The sequence below is a fragment of the Cavia porcellus genome, unplaced genomic scaffold (assembly GCF_034190915.1).
Source record: "Cavia porcellus strain 051 isolate PalLab524CR breed Dunkin Hartley unplaced genomic scaffold, mCavPor4.1 scaffold_1, whole genome shotgun sequence".
Classification (NCBI taxonomy): Eukaryota; Metazoa; Chordata; class Mammalia; order Rodentia; family Caviidae; genus Cavia; species Cavia porcellus.
Window position 1 is genome coordinate 162601218 of NW_026947484.1, and position 16798 is coordinate 162618015.

Genomic DNA, 16798 nt, shown 5'->3' on the forward strand with positions numbered 1-16798 from the left:
GTGCCTCCGTGCAGATCCAGTGACAGAGGTGGGTGAGGCCAGTGTCGTGTTTCACAAACTTGCCTTTCTGCTGCATTTTGCTCCACAGAGCCACTCACCACATTTTTTAAAATCATGCTTTGTCAAGACACTCAGGAAAGAGCACTTGGAGAGCTGCTTCAGAAGAGTCAAGATGCTGGGATAAAGGTGCCGGAAGGGGAATTATCTAAAGGGGGATTCATGACGATGTGTCTTTTAATACAGTAAATTACTTAGGTTTAAACCTACCACTTATTTTGATCACCCTTTGTATTTCAGTTATTATATGCCTTAATTTTTGGATTCTATATGTTGTTCCATAATAACAAAAATCTTTGCAACATCAAAATAAATCTTAGTTTTAAAGGATTTAGTTAAGCGGCATAAGCGCCTGCCTGGGAAGCACAAGGTCATGAGTTTGATTCCCGGTACAAAAAAAAAAAAAAAGGTTGACAAAAGAAATCTCAAAAAATAAGAAACAGTTACCTTTTAATTCTCTCCGTGTGTGTGTGTGTGTGTGTGTGTGCAAAGAATCCATGTTCTTTCAGGGTGAGTGTGAAAAACAAAGCAGCTACAGTAACAATAAAAATCACAGCTCACACGGTGAATTCCCACCATGGTCCAGCCAGCGTTCTACGTGTTGTGCACGTATCAGTGTAAAAGCAGTCTCAATGGGTCTGTGAGCGATGTATCAGTATTATCTCATTTGGCATGTTTAAACAACACGAAAGCTTAAGGGCCTCAGTATCTTTCTCAGGATCTGTCATCAGTAGTAGCACCAGGACTGTAACCCAGGTCTCGTGATTCTGAGGTCATGACGCAGAACCTCGGCGTCATCTTGTAAAGGCAGGGAGGAAGGAGAGGAGGAGGAGGAAGAAGAGGGAAGAGAGAGATTAGGGAGACAGACAAGCCAGGGAGACGGGGGAGAAAAAAACCAGGATGAAAGGAGGTAGAAAAAACCATGAGTATAGACTTGTCTTGTTCAAGTTTAAAATGACGAGTTCGTTCTCTCAAACAACCATAAAATGAAACCACAGTTACTGAGAAGACTCATAAAAGTGAAGAACACTGGCAGGTTTGTGTCCAAAAGCCGGGGAGGAGGAGCAGGGCAGACAAAGACGGCTCCAGGTCTACTCTGCAGCCGCCTGCCCAGACCTGCGCTGGCCATTCCCCTACAGCCTACGGGAGGGGGAAAACACAGAAGGGAGAGTTTCCACCTCCATACTCAACTAGAGGCAATCCAGAGCATCACCGCCTTTCCGAGCAGAGCAGCAGCCCCATGCAAACTTCCTTATCACAGCGAGGCATTAGCACAGTCCTTCAAGGCTCTTCCAGTGCGTCTAGGCCTGGCACAGCCACAGCCCTGAGGTCTGGCTCCTCCCACAGCCGCAGCTCCAAGTTACCCTCGCCACCTTCCTTCCCACCGCTGCCCCCACTATTTCTCCAAATTACCCCATTCCTGCCCAAATAAACCTTCCTTCTTCTTCCTATCAGTCAAATCCTACCATGTCCAAGTGTCCCAGCTAATGCTCTCCCAGCTATCTCCCTCCTCCCAGCCTGCCCACAGACCTGCACTTTCCTTTCTCTGAATTCTCCTCTGTGCCTGTCTGAAGTCGTTTTTACACATCTGCCTCCTTCTTGAATCTTCCACTTCAAGGCTTGATGCCTCACATCCTCCGCATAACCTCACCCCAAACTTGAGGTGCACGGCCCCAATCTATGTCTACAGATCTCATGGTATTTCAAACATTGATTTATTTTAGACAATGGAAAAGAAGATTTTACCTAAGTATCTGATTGATGTCCACAACATACAACACCTGATCATTACTGGGCACAGGCATAGGTGCTAGTGTAGAGATTTCTGAGGCAGACTCCAACTAAGTTTGTTCCTCCAGAGCAAACAGGAGGGAAATAAATGGTTTTACCATGATGCCTACAGAGGCCCCACATCCAATTCCCTGGGGAAATCCACAAACGCAGAAATGAGAAAAGCCAGAACATGGTCAGTATAGGATGAATACAGGGGCCCTGGCAGTGCCAGGCTGGAATGCATAGCTCTTTGTGAGGTGGTGACCATCTCTCATGGAGATGAGCTGGACACAGCCCACTGTCACTGTGCTGGACACCAACATACTCTGCTAGGAAATCTGGGTTTCAATTTGAAATCGTGCAATTTTTAAATCATGCCAGGAAATTTTAGCTTTTTTTTTTTAAATAAAGCATTGTATGGGCAAATAAATTCTATTTGTGTGCTAAATGCAGGCTGGGGCTCCAGCACGGGCCATGGGCCCCCATGACATGGTGAGGCAGGCGGGATGGCAACAGAGATTTGTGACATCTGTGTAAGACATGGTGGGTTTTTCTCTAGTTCTTGTCATCACTACTGTCTAGAGGGGGAAGGATAAATGAGAAAGGGGAGGTGGCTCTGCTACTCTCAAGCCAAACCTTGGGTCTAGGCCAGTGATGGCAAGCCTATGGCACACATAGCACAGTGGGGCTGTTTGTACTGTTGAAAGTTCTAAAAGGTTTGCTGTCACTGGTAGGCCAAAGATCAAAAAGCAAGTGGTGGAGAGGCTCAGCTGTACATCCAGGGCATCAGTCAACTTGGAGGAGGACTTGGTAAAGTCAGAGCTGTAGATCATGTTGTCTGCTTCAGTTATGGCTTGTGTCTGGAAGTGCCCCAAAGCCTCATATGGTCAAAGGTGGTGCTTTTGCAGGCGTGGCTGACTCCAGAGTGTGTGATGCTTGGATTAAGGGTGTGCGGAGTCCACTGATTGATTTAGATGGGTGTGGATAATAGGAAGACCCACCCTCAGTACAAGTGTTACCCATGCTAAGGGTGTGTAGCCTGGGAAGAATACAAGAGACAGAAGAGCTGTTGCTGTTGCTTGCTGCTGGCTGATTTTGGCCTTGCCTTCTGCCTTCCATGAACTGTTTCTCCTTTGTGACACCCCTATGCCATGTCACTCTGCCTGTGAGCCAGTCAATTATGGACTGAAACCTCTACAGACTGTGAGCTAAATCCTTCCTAGGTTACAGTGTTGGATATTTTGTCTCAGCAAAGAAAAAAAAGTAACTAGGATAACTTCTTTGCTTCTTTTGGAAACAAAGAACTGAGACTTGAAGGAATGACACAGAGATGAAAGCCAATTAGTGATTTATTTGTTTCTTAATGCTGTGGTAACAAAGGGCCAGGAACAAGGTAACTGACAAAACAGAAATGTATTAGCTCACAGTCTGAAATCAAGCAGGGCTCTTGCCCTCAGAGAGCTCAAGGATCTGCAGCCTGTTTCTCCCTCAGCTTCCAGTAATGTCAGCAGTTTCTTGGCTCACAGATGGCACTCCACTACCTCACTGACTTCCCTCTGTGTGTGCTAGGGTTGGGATGTGGTTGTTCAGTGGTGTCATCCAGAAACATTGGAGGGTTGGTCCCTAGAAAGCACGTCTGGGAGGCAACAGCTTTTAAGAGGTGGAGTCCAGGGAGAGATCTTGCAACCATCAGTGTGGCACTGCACAAGAATCCCTGGAGTTCTCAGAAGAGGGCTGCTATATATGGAGCAAGCTTTCTCTCTCCCTTTCTTTCTGCTCCTGGCTTAAGACATTATCACTTATTTGCTCCAACTTGCATTCCATCACGGTGGTCTGCAGCATTAGTAGATGGTTTGGGGAAGCCTGCACAATACCATTCGGACCTCACACTTGGAACTCAATAAACCCCTTCTCTCCGTAAGTACCCTGTGTCAGGTACTTCATTATAGTGACAAAGAGCTGACTAGTAGGGTACAAATCTGTCTCTGTGTCCAAATGTGCCTCGTTTATAAAATCACTAGTCGTACTGGAATAGAGCCCACGCTGTGACCTCAACCTGATCATCTGTGAAGATGCCTCTTTCCAGACAAGGTCATGTTCACAGGTGCTAGGAACAGAACTTCAATGTCTGCAAGAAATTACAGTTCAGCTCGTAACAAAGGCAGCATCCACAACTCAGCATCCCTCTGGTAGGCAGAAATTCAGCTGAAGCTTGTGCCAAGCCTGAGAACTGGGAATTGGGGCAGTAATGGTTATGAGGTAGGGTCATGGGACATGGTTTTACTGCTCTTGCTTTTCTGCTTTGGTTTTAGAGAATGCTAGAGATAACATTATTTCTCATCAGAAAGAATTATTTTCTTCCCTGTTTTCTGGCGACATACTGTTGGCCTGTGATATAGCCAGCTGCACAAATAGCCATTCTGTGGGTCCCATCTCAGGGCAAAATCCTTAAGGTGTCCAGTCACCTGCCTGTATAGGACTAAATTACCAAAAGCCACCAAACAGCTGACTGAAATCACAATGGAAAATACACTGCTGAGATTCTGCAAATACAGGGATTCCATGTACGGAGGTCTTCAAAGCAAGCCTCCTACAACAGACTCCTGACTTTTACACACACACACACACACACACACACACACACACACACCTCTTCCAACTACTTTGGAATTCAACCAAACACTGAGAGGATCCAGAGCCCAGCAGGGCCCTCAGCAGGGTGTGTGTCCTGCGCCCAGACTCCTGGAGGCTCTTCTGATGTTCAATCTTGGAAATGTCACCTTGACTCTCTGAAATGTTTTGCTGCTTATGCAGTGAAGAAGTTCAGTATAAAAACATGAGAAGGTGACACAGTAGAAAAGAGAATTAGCCTTTCCTGTCAGACTCGGGGAGGCTTCAGCAAAGAGGGAGCTGATTGAAAAACTGCACTTAGGGAGTCTCCAAAAAAAAAAAAAAAAAAAAGCGGCAGGATGAATATTCCAGTCAAAAGAAAAGAAGTTATGCAATAGTAAACAAGAAAGAAAAGACAGGACAAGCAAAGTCTGCTTACTCATATCTTAAATGCCACCAACTGTAACCCACCCAGGACATAACAGTTGTGGATCTGGCGTGGGGAGAGAGAAAGCATTAACACCTCATGTGTACCTATCATGTAACTCCTCCTCTTCTTCAACAATCGTGATGTATACAAAAGAAAAATGTCAGAGAAGCAAAGAAGAATTAAATGACTCTATAAATTCCTGAAGTGATATTTTACCTATTAAAGTGCTGCCAGCAATGTTCTCAGGTTATCAGTGAAAAGTGACAATCACTGTGTATAAAGCTCCATATCAGATGCGATGATAGGCATCAGAAAGCAGTTAGAGCCTTGAGGACCTGAAAATGTCCAGGTGAATTCTGTGTATATTACTTCCCGCTGTACTTTAGAGCTGAAATCACCCCCAAGGCCTATCTGTTAAAGGATTTGTTCTCAGCTTGGCACTATTGAGAGGTGGCGTATGTGTGTGTGTGTGTGTGTGTGTGTGTGTGTGTGTGTATGTGTGTGGTGAGGGGCGGGGGAGGGGGAACTCAGCAGTAAGCAGCCCGTCAAATATCCTGCCCCTCATTGCCTGATTACCTTAAAACCAGATCCACCCTTGAACACAGAGCTCCAAACAAGCTTTTTAAGGAATTCATCCCTAGATATAAACAGACAATGGAGAATTGTTAGACATGAGAAGAGAGCCAAAAACATGCCAAGACAGAAATAAAGAAATGGAAAGAGCAAATTTACAAATCTGAAAATCTGGGTGGGCCCATGGGAATGAACATCAGCCTGGCTGAGCGTCTCAGTGGGAAAGGAGGTCACAAAGTCACCATCTTCTAATGCTTGTGACGTCCTCCGTCTGACTGTCTGTCTCCTGCACATGTGATCTCTCATACACGAGGCGTTAGGAGTCTGAGAACTGTTAACTAATGTAGTCTAAACACACAGTGGAAACACAGTAACACCAGTGCTAAAAACCGTCATGGATGAAGCAAGGTTATGTACATAATCATAAAAAGGAAGGTAGGAGTCAAAGAAGTAGATTTGGCAACACTGATGAAAAACATCCAGACAGTCTTGAATCCATAAGACATCAGAATTTGGACAAAGAGCATAGTATGAATAGTATTTGAGGCAGGAGTATTTTACTAAGATTAAGCAAAGTACCCCAACACTATTTGTTTTTCCTGCTCAGATTCTGGCCTGCCAAAACAGTAACCTTAAAAATTTGTCTTCCCAGCTAATTAATAAAGAAGAGATTTTCTGACAGTGGATGTGCCTAATAGAAAATCTCATTAGTTTAGGCATTCTAATATACCTGATATCAGACAAGCTTATATTTGATTAAGATGCCATGAATTTCCTAGGGTCTGATTAACTCATATGAAAGACTGAAGGCAAAATGTTTACCTAAATACTTGATGAATTCACAAAAATAACACCATGGGACATTACCTTGGCTGGACAGCCAGCCAGCTCCATGGGTAACCTAACCCCTTGTAGTTATATGCTCTGTAAGAGTGATTCTCAGTATGAGAAGCACATGATCAACAGAGTTGTTAAAAAAAAAATCCTAAGTTCAGAATGACTCCAGGTACTCACATCAATTTGATCTGTGGTAGGAAGAGGTCAGTGATGTGTGTTAAGTACTTCCTCACTGACCCAAAAGTGTGTCAGAGAAGAGAACCATGGCTCTAAGGTAAATCATTGCTGTCAGGAGTTTGAACTAACGTTCAGATACTGATCAGTCAGTATTGATCGCAACACCCACAGTGAACATCAGTGTTCATGCTGCTTATTTATGCTCCACAATCAGACAATGAAGCGAAACTGAGGAAAGAAACACTGTCCTATCACTCAACAGACCGAAGAAGTTTTACACCAAAACATCTCAAAAGTAGATTGGATTGCACACTCTTGATCTTAGAGACTTTGATTCCAGGCAAAATTCTTGGGCTGTTATATGCAAGGAGATCCAAAAATGGTTAAGACATAGCCTTTGTTTTCAGGAGATTTTCAGCCCAAGGTTGCTTTTCATTTGAGTTACGTAATTTACCCACCAATTATTTTATTTTTATCAGGCAAATAATAAAACTAGGAATCCAGTACTGGTGCTGCCTGCCTTTTCTTGGATTTCACTTTTATCTGAAAATGTACTTGCCTGGTTGAAGTTTTATCCACCTCTCACTGGCCGTAGAACCTAAAACAACCTCTGAACCACCCTAAACCTTAGTTTCCTTGTCTCCGGAAAGCACTCTGGTCTCAGTCATTGGCCTGTAAACAACACAAATGCTTTTCTTACAGCTCTGGATGTTTGCAAGATGAAAATCAAGGTGCTGGTGGCTGTGTTTCCTGCCGAGGTCTGCTTTCTTGTTTACAGATCAGCCTTTTGCTGTGGCTCCCATGGTGGAAGAGGACATGGAAAATCTCTGGGACTTTCCCAGCTCTATTCCCCGTTACCAGATTTCTGCCACCACAATTTAATCACTTTCCAAAAGTTCCGGTTCCTTCTTCCGTCCCACTGGTGATTAGGTTTTCAATCTGTGAGTTTTAGAGGTGCGGAGGCGTCAAGGCCACTGCAGTGCACTGTGGCGGAAGTGCTCACAAGTATTAAATGAATTCCCGCACACAGTGTTCTCAGGACAGAGCCTGGCTCATGCACCAACTAACTGAAAGTTTATTTTTATCGATGAACTCTCCGAACGGTATTTCAACACACATTTATTATCTTTTTCTTCCTTCTCTCATATTTAAAGGAGTGAAGGTATCTCCAGGAACTTCTCCAACTTGTAAGAACTTCGTTGACAGTGTAGGCAGGGAACACGTTTTTTGTATTTTAAAAGAGACACAGAGAGTAAGAAACACCTTACGTGTGGAATCAGGCTCGCTGTAAATCAAGCTACCAGTGCCACTGAGACAGGCACCCGAGGCACATTCTGTAATCAGCTCTTTCATTTTCTTCCTCGTGTTTGTGCTCTTCACTCTCTTGGAGCAGCTGTATCATTCAACGATTGGAATTACCTTATTACGGATGAGCACAGTGAATATAAAACACATGAAAATAACAGGATCTGTTATTAGAAAATGGTTCCAACGTAGAGCAGCAATAGCAATTTCGGAACCACTCGTCTTGATGAAACCCATTTTTGTTTTATAAATGACTTAGACATTTTCCAACTCTGCAAGATAATGTAAATTGATGTTTTCCTTCACCAAGTGCTAGTTACAGTGAAATTTTTATGACACTTGTAATTGTAAATTGATCACCAGCTTTGAAATACCAAATGCAAATAAAGCAGCTCAAAGCCTAGGACATCTGGAGCAGCCCAGCGTACAATGCCTAGCTTTTCTCTGCAGTAGAGAATGTTCTGGTTAGGTAAACAGATTAACCTTTTTTGAAGCCATTCGCAGGCTTGCTGCAAATCCACAGGGAAAACACCTTCCAGAGGTTGCGAATTCTAAATGCCTACCCCAATTGTTTCACAAAGACTCAACATCAAAGGAGAAAAGGAATAAAAAAGGAAACCTGGCCACTTCCGGGGGGCTGTGACAGTCACTACAGACAAAAATGCAGTCCAGTCCTTCAGTTTAGGTAGCAGCCCTGGATTTGAACTGGAAGACCCAGTTGGAAGCTCTGCTCTGCAGTGTTTTGGGGTTGGCATCCCGCAAAAGTCTCATTTCTCTGAGTCTGTTTCTTTTCTTCCTCCACAGAGCCTCGGTGGGGATTTGTTGACTTATAGATATGCAGCCCTGGGAGCCCAAGGACATGTCAAAATGATTCACAATGATAAGGCGTGGATGCATGGGTGCTGGAGGCACAGGACGGAAACACATAGCAGCAAAGACAAAGGGAGACCAGTGTCTAACCCTTGGGCAGTGGCAGGGCAAGAGGTGTTGCAGACTTCGGTGTGTCCTGGTCGGCTTGTCCACCACTGTCATCTTGAATATGTCAGTTAACAGAAAACCCATGGAAAGTGTCTGGCTCGCAGTAAACCTTGCTACTAAGTGTGAGCTTCCAACGTCAGAGGCTCACCTGTGCCTGCCCGTGTATATCTGTACTAATGCAGTTACGTAATTAATTCAATGGACATTTCCTAATTTTCTTATAACATGAGTGGAATATGATCTAATTCTACCTTCATTAGCGTCTGAGATCAGCTAGACATTCCATAAATAATTTCTCTAAATAAAAACTTATAAATTGCAACAAAATGCTCTGAAATGAGAAAAGGAAGCAATACTGAAACATTCAAGGGAAAACTAGTGAAAATTTCTACCTTTTAAGGACTGGGTTTCTTTTCAGGCAAGAGTCCTCTGGCCCATAGCTCAAGTTCAGCTTTTAAGTATGACTCAAGGACAGGTTTTTTGTTGTTTTTTTTTTTTTTAATCTTCCCAGGATCTCCCCTGGGCTACTTGGATCTAGAGCTTCGTGTCATTTTGTTTGTTTTAGATTTGTCCTAAGAATGAGTCATGCAGGGGCTGGGGATTTAGCTCAGTGGCATAAGTGCCTGCCTTGCAAGCAGACAGTCGTGAATTCGATTCCTGGTACCGATAAAAAACCGAAAAAGACAAAAAAAAAAAAAAAAAGAATGAGTCATGCTGGGACCCCCATGGGGGACTCCCATTGGGGACCAACCAAGAAATCAAGAAATCAACTAGCCTACCTTCCTGGTAAGCTGTGCAAGCCACACGGGTTCCTCTAGTCAGATAGTGCCTCCTGGGAGCCTATCCAACACCATCCATTGTCCCCACCCCCTCCAAGCAACCCACTGGTTCCAAGGACAGGCCGAGCTGATAGCAACTCAGGTACATAAAGCAACTAAATGCTTGTATTGTTTGGTTGGCTGTGCAGGCCTGGGGCCAGCAGTCCTAGCGTCTCTCAGGAGTATCCAACACGCTTCACATCTGTAAGTCAACAAATCCCAACATGCAGTAGATAATATAGAAAACATAGGGGAATTTCCTTTTATCTTGTCTTTGAAGTCAAATACTGTTTTCACTGTTTTTGCTTTGTTCTGATTATTTTGCTTTATTCAACATCCTGTTTTGATTGGTTTTATTGTGTTCTGTTTTTGGCTTCATCTTGCCATACCTGCTGGAATGGACAACTATTGTGAAGACAACAAGATATACTATGGTAGCTATTGTTGCTTTCCTACTATCCTGCTTTGAAGTTCTGTACCAGCTTTGCTGCATTGTTTTTTTTTTTTTTTTTTTTTAAAGCCTACAGCACCCGGTATTCCCAGGCGGTCTCCCATCCAAGTACTAACCAGGCCCGACCCTACTTAGCTTCCGAGATCAGACGAGATCGGGCGCGTTCAGGGTGGTATGGCCGTAGACTGCTGCATTGTTTTAATTGGCTTTGTTCTGTCTTGTTTTGTTGTATTTTACTATCTTTAAAATAAAAAATAATTTTAAAAATTCTAAAATGGCAAATCTCTGAACTCCTTTACCCTCAGAAACTAATTTGTGTCTAATTTGTTACGGTTTACCCCTAAAATGTGTTCAGAAGTGGAGCTTTGAGAAGGTGGGTGGACGGTGGTCACTGTGCTCCTCAGTGGTTATTGCATGCAGGGATGAATTCATAGCTGAAAGGTATGTGAGGATGTAGGAGTCTCACTGGAGCAAACCTTTGGAGCTACAGCTCTTGCTCTCGCTCTATCTCTTTGCTTCCTCGCTGCCATAGTCTGAAAAACTTTCTCCCATCATGTTCCTTCCACCGTGCCATTTCTGTCTTGCAGCTGGCTGGCCGTGGCCTGACCCTTCTGAAACCAGGAGCCAGAATTAACCTTTCTTCCTTACAGTGTGTCAGGCATTTGTCTCAGCAAGGAAAAGGTGATCAATGCACACTAGAAAGAGGTTAGTCTGGCCAAAGATGTTGTGATCTGTAAGTTGTTTTATTATTGGAAATGATGATTATAGTAAATGCTGATATTCTCTGTTACTATGAAACATAACCAAGCAAAATTTTAAAATGCCTGGTCAAAAGAAGTATGACAAATGGCAAATAAATAAAAAGTTCAACATCACTGGTAATTCAAGAAATGTAAATTAAAACAACACTGGGATCCTATCTCACCTCAGAAAGGTTAACATCAAGGAATCAGCCAATAACAAATGCTGGTGGGGAAAATGGAACCTTTATTCACTGTTGGTGGCAGTGTAGACTGATAAAACCACTATGGAAGTCAGTGTGGGGATTACTCAAAAAAAAAAAAAAATAGGTTCAGAGGTCCCATTTGATCCAGTTATTCCTCTTCTGGATCCAACGTTTCAGAAGAAACATTATACCACAGAGATTATATGTGCACCCATGTTTACAGCAGCACAGTTCGTAATAGCTAAACCTTAGAAACAACCTAAATGCCTGTCAACTGAGGAATAGATAAAAAAAAGATGTGGTGTTTTTATATAATGGAATATTACTTGGCTATAAAAAGGATAAACTTGAGGCTTTTGTAGGTAAATGGATGTAACTAGTGACCTTATTAATAAGTGAAATAAATCAGACTTGTGTGTGTAAAGATCATATTGTCACCCTGGTATAAGAAATTCAAAGAGTAAATAGGATCCAAAATGTACAATAGATATTATGAAAGTGAAAGGGAAGAAACTGCTCAAAAGGGAAAAACAACTGAGACGAGGGGAAGGAGAAAAGAGAGAAGGGAAAAGACCATATACAAGTAATAAGGGCAAAGATGTATAATATGTATTTATATAGATATATATGATACATACATATCATACATAGGATAAATAATTATACAACTAATCTCTGTTAGTTCATCAAAAAGAATTTGTGTTTTCATTGATGGATCCATTTTCATGTCTGTATCTTGTAATTTGAGCAACTACTTTGATGACAACTATACGCAATATACTAACCACTGTTATTCTCCTATTACGTTGTTTTGAAATTCATTATTTTTGTTCTTTTTTAATTTTTTTAAAAACACGTATGAGCCTTTCTAATCAACCCACCACAGAGAGATCACAATGGTCCGTGGTCAAAGTGAAAGACAAAGCCACCTAGGGATGCTGGCTTTCTTCTCTAAGCTGTCCATGTGTGATCACACCTGCAAACATTTTCGCAACATAAACAAGCCCAGACTCTAACAAATATGACTGATGAACATCTGTTAGACACCACCAACTATACTCAGTTGGGGCTGGAAAAACAAAGAAACATGATTTTGAGTCACACTGGGGGCAGCAGAAAAAATTTAACTGTGTTTAAAGGACACCACTGTTGTACATTTCCTAGCAGATGGGAAGTCTCCCAGCTGCTTCCCCTGTGCCAGGCCTCAGCATGCTCTGGCTGCCCTTTGCACTCTGTTTATTCTGGGAAAGACCCACCTGCCTAAGCAGCCTCACTGGGCTCTCTAGGCCTACCTTCAGCCAATGGGGAGAAAGTGCAGAAAGGTGGGGGCCTCTGTTCTGGGGTCTCATTCCTGAGACTCGCCATGAGCCTCGAGAAAGGGTCATGGATGGCAAGATTGCCATCTCCACTCACTGCGTGCAGTTTAGGATTAGGGTTAAGGTTAGTTATCATTAGGGTTAGGGTGCTCTTCCTCTCCACCCGAGACACGGCACAGTGATTCATGTCTCTCTCAGTGACAGCTTGGGCAACTGAACCATGATTCAGGATTCTCCTTCTACCCTTTTATAAACAAGCATCTTGGTAAATCTCAAATTCTGTTCACCGGAGAGCACCCTTGGGTCCTCCCCAAAATTCTATATTATATATATTCAGATTTATAGCATTTTTAAACTGGAGTTCATATATATTAGTGTATCCACCTTGGCTTATAGGGGACTAGGAGGAAAGTTGCTTGCTCGAAGTGACAAATCCAGCAACAAAGCCAGTATCAGAGATTTTTTGAACCAAGACAATGTTGTAAAGCACTTTTCTCAAAATGTGATCCCAGGGCCAAGAACACACCATCATTAGAAGTGCAAATTCTCAAGTCCCACCCAGGAGCTTATCCATCACGGACTCTGGAGTCAGGCCCAGCGGTCTGCTTACCTCAACACTCTGGGCAGATGATATGGACGCATGCTCATCTCAATAATCACTGTTGTAAGATATCAGGTCGATGTCAAATAAATGAGACACAAGAAAAGCCAAATGCTATGGTTATATTGGTGCACCCCAAAGCCCATAGGTTGAAAGCTCGATCACCAGCTTATGGTGCTCCTGGGGGACTGGGGAGTATAACTTTTAAGAGATGGAGCCTAAGAGGGAAGAGTAAGTCTTTAGGGCCCCAAGCCCTCCCCTTTCCCCCTACCTCTGTGCTGTGCATGCCCCATGATGGATGGACACATCACAGGTCCAAAAGTAATGAGATCAACTAGCCAAGGGCTAAAACCTCCACAACAGGATTCAAATTAAAACCTTTCCTCTTTTTAAATTAGTTATCTCAGGTATTTTGTTATAGTAGTACAAAGTTGACTCATACTTTTGATTTGAACCATTCAGGCAGAAAGTCTATTTTAATGGAAAGTGTAAAGTAAGTAACAGTCTTTAAAAATAACTACTGTTACACCCATGTGCATAGCAGCACTACTCACAAAAGCCAGGAGGTAGAAACAACCCAGCGCCCACCAACAGATGAAGAGATAAATGAAATGAAAACTTCTCAATGGATTGTTACTCAACTTTCAAAAATAAACAGTGAAACTCCTACACACAGGACAAGATGGGTAAAGCCTGAGGGCATCATGCTAAGTGGAATCAGTCATGTTTATAAGGAATAAGACGAGTCCTCTTATGTGAAGTTTGCAGAGTGGTCAAATGCATAGAATAGGAAACTGAGTGGAGGCTGCAGGCACTTAGAGCACGGTGAAATGAAGTGGAGCGTTTTAGTTTGAGAAGATGAAAATGCTCTGGAGGTAGATAGTGGTGATGATCATTCAGCAATGCAATTATAATTAATGGCACTGAACTGTGTGTTTGTGCATGGTTAAAATGGAAAGCTTTTTGTTATATATGTGCATTCCACCAAAATAAAACAGTGTCAATTCTTCTAAAGTCATAGAATAACTATTTACACACTTATTTCAAAATTTGTATCATCTGAGGCTCTGATGGATTAATCGTGGGGCACAAATCTTCTCATATTAGTAAGAATTTTGGGCGCCTGAGCACTGTGATTAAAATCACATCATTTTTTCTTGTGCCCAGAAGTAAGTAATTTGATGGAGATTCTTTGTTTTATCCAGATAACCCTCAAGATGACTTTTTTTCACATTTGCTTCAGAAGTGTTCCAAAGGAAGCCCAGTCCTGCCCCATTTGGCCAGATTCATCAGCTTACAAGTCTCCCAAACCTGCTGACCTAACACCTCTCTGAGGATCTGGTCAGTTCCCAACCAGAGAGGAAAGATGACCACAGATGTAGCCGTGGCAGTGACAGTAGCCAGAGTCACTCTCCTGCGTTGTAGATGTAGTTTAAGTAGACGATATTTAAATGAGCGCTCAGAACATACTAGGTGCTGCTTTAATTGCTTTGGGTATATTCTCTCTCATGTATTTTCCCAACAAACACATGAGGTAGACACTGTTATCGTCCCGCCAGCCTTAGAGAAGCTAACGTGCTCACGTTTAGCCAGCAGGTATTTTGTAAATAACGTGTAAATATAGACGGCTTGACGTCAGAGTCTATGACTTTAGCCATTAAGCTTTCCTACCCTCTTTGACTTATGCCAAGAACCAGGCGATTGGTTCTTGCTTCATTTCACACAATCACATTGACCAGTTGGTTTGGTAGCAGATACAGCTTCTAGAGTCTGTCTAGAGGCACTGGCCTCTCCTGTCTCTTTAGGGGTGGGTCCCAGAAGCCAGGTATGGGTCCTGCAATGTTCCCCAATTAATTCAGGCTGCCTAGGTTAGAAGCAATGAGGTGTGAGGAGGTCCCGCCTTCGTACTCAGAAATGTCCCAGAAGTTACTGCCTTCACTTTGGGGATCACTTATTCCCTCAAATGCTCATTCATTTCTTCTCTCTACTGAAACTAAACAAAGATCAGGATGTTGTTCTCTGGCATCTTTCTGTATTTATGAAGGCACTCAAACTTCTCTCCAGAACAGTCTGGTTTCTATGGTGCCCAAACCTTGGTCTAGTGGTGGAAACTTACACCAATGCTAATACTTCCATTGAAAAGTGTCAACAGTGAACATCTTGGTTTTTCTTCATGCACACGAATCAGAAAACATCTAATCTAGGTGTATCGCACAGAAATGAATGTGTCACCTGTGCATTAGTTTAAGATGTCCCCAGATTCAGCCCCTGATGCCCTACTAACAGAGCCTGTGGTAAAGAATCCAAGCACTGCTCACCCAGGCTTGTAACTTCACCTCCACAACTGCTGCTACAGTCACTCACAGAATTGTCTCCTCATCACCAATCACCTATTTCATTCTCGCATATAATTTGATGAAGAAAGTCTAAGAAACAACAACAAAAAAATGAATTTTTAAAATTTCCCAAGACATCTGTTGGTCTATCTAGATCTTCGCCAGGACATTCTGAAACGGAACGTCACAGACTCTGCATCTTTAGTACAGTGCATTAATTACCTTATCTGCTAGTGAGCAGGCACAGTGATTAGCATGGGATATTTTAGTATCATATTTCCATTAATCAGACTTCCTCTCCATCTGCCTGACTGAATCAGCACTGGCCTCAGGACACTGGGCAGAACAACAGTCGCTGAAGAGAATAACGGAGTGCAGTCGATGATTTGGGGAAGGGGCTTTCAAACTAAGTGCCGGTTTGGTTTAAGTTCAGCAAACAACCAGGATTACAAAGCTAATTTCACTAGGAAATGACACCAAATCATGTCTTTAGTCTGATGAGTCGGTTGTCAGCCTCATTTATGGCTGTTTTCTAGGTAGCAGCCGAGTAGTTTGGGTATAGACAGTAAACACACACATCTATCAACACCACGACGTTATCAATAAAAAGCATTGAGACAGATGGATGTGCATTTCCTTGATGCGTGACGGTACTGAGCATCTTTCTGTCTTTCAGCCATTCATAATTCTTCTTTAGAGCAATGTCCTTTCAGTCTTTTACCCATTTTTTTTTTAAAGATCCGGTTGTTTCCTTGCATTGAGGTGTTTGATTTTCTTGTACATTTTATATATTAATGCTTCGTTGGATGCGTGGTTTGTAGGTGTTTTCTCCCATTTCACAGTATTCTTTCACTCCGTTGATTGATTCCTTTACTGTGCGTACGCTTTTTAGTTTGGTGCAATCCTTTTCTTCTAGGTTTGCTTTTGTTGATCATGTTTTTGGAGTCTCTCCCCAGACCAGTAGCAGGAAGCATGTCCCTTGTGTTTTCTTTAAGTAGTTTTACAGTTTCAAATCTTTATGCTCAAGTCTTCAATCCATTTGCTTTAAATATTTAATCCACATGGACAGATTTATAAGGCATTATGTCAAATGAAATAAGCAAGGCCCAGAAAGGCGAATACTGGATGATCTTACATATATGTAGAATCTAAAAATCAAGCTGATAAAAGCAGAGAATAGAATTATGGTGACCAGGGCCTGAGTACTGGAATGCAGGGGGAGGAGGAACTGGAGCGATGTGGGTCCCAGAATACAGAATTTCACTAGACAGGAGCAAAAAGACCAGGAAATATATTACATGACAAGGTAACTACTGTTAATGACAATTCACTGTATATTTGAAAATTGCCAAGAGACTGGACCTTAAATGTTCTCTCCACAGAAAAATGTTAGGTGTCTGAGATAGAAGAAGCATATATTCTAAAACATCCTGGACACTATAAATAAATACAATTCAGCCCATGTAAAATAATGTGAAAATAAATGTACATCTTGCTTTAAAAATCCACGTGCAATTTCTTAACTCAGATTTCGCCCTATGCACAGAGATTTGTTGCAGGTGTTTTACGCTAATGCTCCTTTCACAGCAG

General features: G+C 42.5%; 1 protein-coding gene and 1 non-coding gene across 6 annotated transcripts in view; both read right to left on the bottom strand.

Moving 5' to 3' along the window:
- Positions 1-16798, bottom strand: part of Pde4b (phosphodiesterase 4B) — a 526060-nt gene that overhangs the window by 226919 nt on the left and 282343 nt on the right. The window lies entirely within an intron of this gene.
- Positions 10077-10195, bottom strand: LOC111754374 (5S ribosomal RNA). Its single transcript, XR_002789068.2, has one exon. It is a non-coding gene; the product is annotated as a 5S ribosomal RNA (ribosomal RNA).